The sequence below is a fragment of the Phoca vitulina genome, unplaced genomic scaffold (assembly GCF_004348235.1).
Source record: "Phoca vitulina isolate PV1807 unplaced genomic scaffold, GSC_HSeal_1.0 scaffold4, whole genome shotgun sequence".
Classification (NCBI taxonomy): domain Eukaryota; kingdom Metazoa; phylum Chordata; class Mammalia; order Carnivora; family Phocidae; genus Phoca; species Phoca vitulina.
The window spans coordinates 80,878,026-80,882,338 of NW_022589707.1; positions in this window are offsets into that span (position 1 = coordinate 80,878,026).

Below are 4,313 nucleotides of genomic sequence, written 5' to 3' on the forward strand. Positions count from 1 at the left end.
AGGAAATAAAATGAATAGGATTGATGCCCTAAGATGACAAATCAGGAAAAAAGTTAAAGAGGAACAGCAGGGTTCATATTTCTGAAATGGAAACAAGCCTTGGGTTTTTTTTCCATCATAAAAAAAATCCCAAAAGAATGAACTATGCTAGTGCAATCTGCCCTCATTCTGAAATTGCTTAAAGAACAGATTCCCCTTTTTTGGTAAGAAAATGACTGAACTTCAGTTATCTCTGAGGCTTTGTTTTTAAGTAAGTCTCTCAAACAAGCAAATAACAGGAAGAAACAGGCTTTAGCATCATCATGACAAAATATGTGTATGTATTTATGATCTCCTTAGGGAGAGACTTTGGTTTTGGTTTTATTTGCTTGTTTTCTTTCTTTCTTTCCTTTTTTTTTTTAAACCTATATTTTGTTAATCTGTGTAATCTGGTATATAGCATCATGCCTGGCACACAGAAGGCTATCTGTAGTGTATGTTTCTGTGTCTGGAGAGAGAAGGTGACCCTCTTGCAGGCACAGGTATGCAAAGATGATTCTCTGCATTGAGGGGATGGAGGGGCCAATCCTGAGTACCACATACCTAATGGCTCCCTTCACTGGGCATCAGTTCTGATCAAGTAGGAGGCAGACAGGGTACAGAAGCTGGAGATCTTGGGACAGCTTTAAGAATGACTTTTTCTTTTTTATATGGTCCTCATTACAAAGAGAAAGGCAGAACCTACTGTTAATATGCTTACTGAAAAGTGTTTCTGGGAATATAAATTTGGACTAGTATTTTAGATAGAGCCATCCTCACATCTAAATTCTGCATTTTCAAAATAACCTCCTGGCCGGAAACTTGTATCCTATCCATTTTTTTTTCCAGCTATCTCTTAGTGATTTTATAATTATAACATGTTTTAATGAATTTTATTTTTTTACAAGGTATCTTATGGGTCAAAATGTAAAAATATAAAAGAGTACACTGTGAAAAGTTTTCCTCTAACCATTGTACTCTGGCCGTTCAGCTTTCCTGCAGGCAATCAGCATTACTGCTTTCTCGTATATCCTTTCTTGATTTTTTGTGTGAGCATGAATGATTAAATCTCAATTCATTTCCATTTTACTTAGAATGGGGCCGTTACTAACATTGCTTTGTGTGTGTTGGGCAGGGGAAGATAAGAACTTAGCCTAGTCTCCACTTTCATGATTTTCTGCTTTGATCTCCTATCTTCAGAATTGTAAAATTAGCCCCAAGCAGCCAGTGACCCATTACCATTGTGCTCTCTATCCTCTGTCCCAAAAGAGCATAGCTAGAATGTAACAAAGTCTTCATGAAGCCACAATAAAGCAAATACAACTGTATTAGGGCAGGACCACTCTCAGTTATTTTCTATCCCTCTCTCAGATATTATTAATCTTCAATCGCTACAGCAAAATGTTTCTCTGGCAAGATATCAAGAGATAAAAATTTTAGCTTGTCCCTCACTCAATTTAGGGAGCTCTGTCTCTTGTTTCCCACTCTCCTGAAGAATGGGGAAAAAAAGAATGTTGCTTTTTAAAAAGTTCACTACCAAACAATGATTCAGAGTTCCTAAGCCTGCTTATGAAGAGAACTTTCTATGCTTCATTTCTCTCTACACTTGCCTTTGTCTGGGTTGAAGGAAAGACACTGAGTGGGTTTGAGGGCAGGCTCACTGAGGACTTAGAGAAAAATTTTACCACTGGGCTGTTGACTGGATTCCATTATTTTGTACACCCAGAACTCATCCACTTCCTCTTCTGGGTATTGCCTCCTTTTTCTAGGAACCATCCCTTCTTCCTGTTTATTCATGTGGTCAATTTGGGAGTGGCAATATTTGTTCAAATGTAGTTTAGACCTTGGCCAAAATTTTTTGGTCTAGGGATGGACACCAGATCCAGTCTGAACCAATAGAGTTTCCTTACAGGATATTTAGACTTTGATCTGAGACTCTAGTCATTCTTTTTCCAGATGGTTGAACCTGCCAGTAACATGTAAAGTTCAGGATCTTTGAGCTATGTTTCTTGTGAGGATGAAAGAAATAGAGGCAGATAGTCTGAAGAGAGGAAGAAAAGGAACAAGCAGAGATAAAATGGAGAGTCATTGACAGCATTCCTGTCCCTGGATCCAGCTGTTGCTGCCCTTGCTTACAATGAGACATCTTAATTTTCTTTTGGCATAAGCTATTTCATGTTGGTTTTTTGTCCCTTGTAGCCAGAGTCTAACAAATAAAGAGGAATGTAGACACAATTTAGCAAGATGGTGGAGTAGGAGGAGCTGAGCTCCCTTTGTTCCACCCACACACTAAGACAACAACTAGATGTATTGCAACTCTTCCTGAAAATGACCCAAAGACTGGCAGAACAGATCTTCCACAGCTGGTCATAGAGAGAAGGCCACATCAAAAAGGATACAAGGGGTGGAGATATGATGGGGAACCAACCCCCCAGTGTGACTAATCACCAACAGGAGGGACATCACAAGCATGGAGGAGTGAGGGGATCAGACCCCAATCTGGGCATCCCTGGCCGTGGAGATCTATATTGGAAAGACAAGTCCCCATAATGTCTAGCTTTGAAAATCATCAGGGCTTAACTCCAGTAGTTTTAAAAATTAGTGGGGCTTAATTCATGGAGCTTTAAAAACCAGCAAGGCTTAACTCTAGGAGAGCCTGAGGGCAATAGGAAATTGAGTCTCCACCCTTAAAGAGCCAGCATGCCAAATAAGACTGAGCTGATTTTTCAGCAGAAATTTTGCCAGATATATTCAAAGCGCTGAAAGGAAAAAAACCTACAACCAAGAATGCTTTCCCTGGCAAGATGTTCATTCAGGGAGGAGCAAGATGGCAGAAGAGTAGGAGACCTGGATTTCCTCTGGTCCCAGGAATTCGGCTAGATAGGGATCAAACCATTCTGAACACCTATGAACTCAACAGGAGATCGAAGAAAAGAATAGCAGCAACTCTCTGAACAGAAAAGCGACCACTTTCTGGAAGGTAGGACGTGCGGAGAAGTGAATCCGAGGCGATATTCGGGAAGATAAACGGCGGGGGAGGGAGCCTCCATCAGCCACTACCGGCAAGTGATAGAGCTGCAGAGCACAAAATCGAACTTTTAGAAGTCTGCTCTGCTGAGGGATGTCGCTCCAGTGGCTAAGTGGGGGGTGGAACCCTCACTGGGACAGTGTGGTCTCAGGACCGTCAGGGTCACAGAAAGACTGGGGGTGCCTGAGTGCGGCAGAGCTCCCAGGTATTGGAGCAGGGAAGCCGGCTGCAGAGAGGGAGCCGAGGTGCGGGCTCTCAGCTCGGGGTTGCCATAAACTGTGATCCGAGGCACAGTCAGGCCACTGCTCCTCCAGCAGGGACCCAACAAGTGGCAGATCTGGGGAGACTCCCCTTCCTCCCCCGGGAGGAATGGTGCGGGAGCACATCACAGGGATCTGCTGGGTTTGGAGACTCCACACAGGGTCATGTGCCAGAGATATAAACGCTCGGTCACAGGCCGGGTGAGCACGGAGTGCGTCTGGAGACCGGGGAGACGGGAGTGAGTGACTGCTTTTCTCTGGGGGCTCACTGAGGAGCAGGGCCCCAAGCTCTCGGCTCCTCCGGGGTGGAGATTGGGAGGCCGCCATTTTCACTCTCGTCCTCCAAAGCTGAACATAAAGCTTTCAGGGAACAAAAGCTCCCGAGAGCAAACCTGAGCAGATTACTTAGCCCTGACCCGGCAAGGGCGGGGCAATTCTGCCTCCGGCAAAGACATCTGAGAAGAATGGCAACAGGTCCCTCCTCCAGAAGATCAGCAAGAACAGGCAGCCAAGACTAAGTTTACCATCAATGAGAATGGCAGAACTCCAGTGCTAGGGGAATACTGCCCATAGAATTCATGGCTTTTTTCCCTGGATTCTTTAGTCTTTCAAAGTTAATTTTTAAAATTTTCTTTCTTTTTTCTTTTTCTTTTTCCCTTTTTCAACCAACATCTTATGAATCCCTTTTTTAAAAAATCTTTTTTATTTTTCATTTTTAGAGTCATATTCTATCCCTTTGTAGTAGTTAACCTTATTTTTGGTACATATATATAAGTTGTTCTCTCTTTAAAATTTTGGGATACAGTTTCTTCTAACAGATCAAAATATATCCTAGATCTCTAGTGTATGGCTTTGTTCTAGTCTCCTGCCTGATCACATTCTATCCCCCCCCTTTTTAAAATTCCTTCTCTTTCTTTTTTCAACCAACTTCTTATCTTATCAATTCCTTTTATAAAATCTTTTATAATTTTCATCTTTACAATCATATTCCATCCCATCATCATATA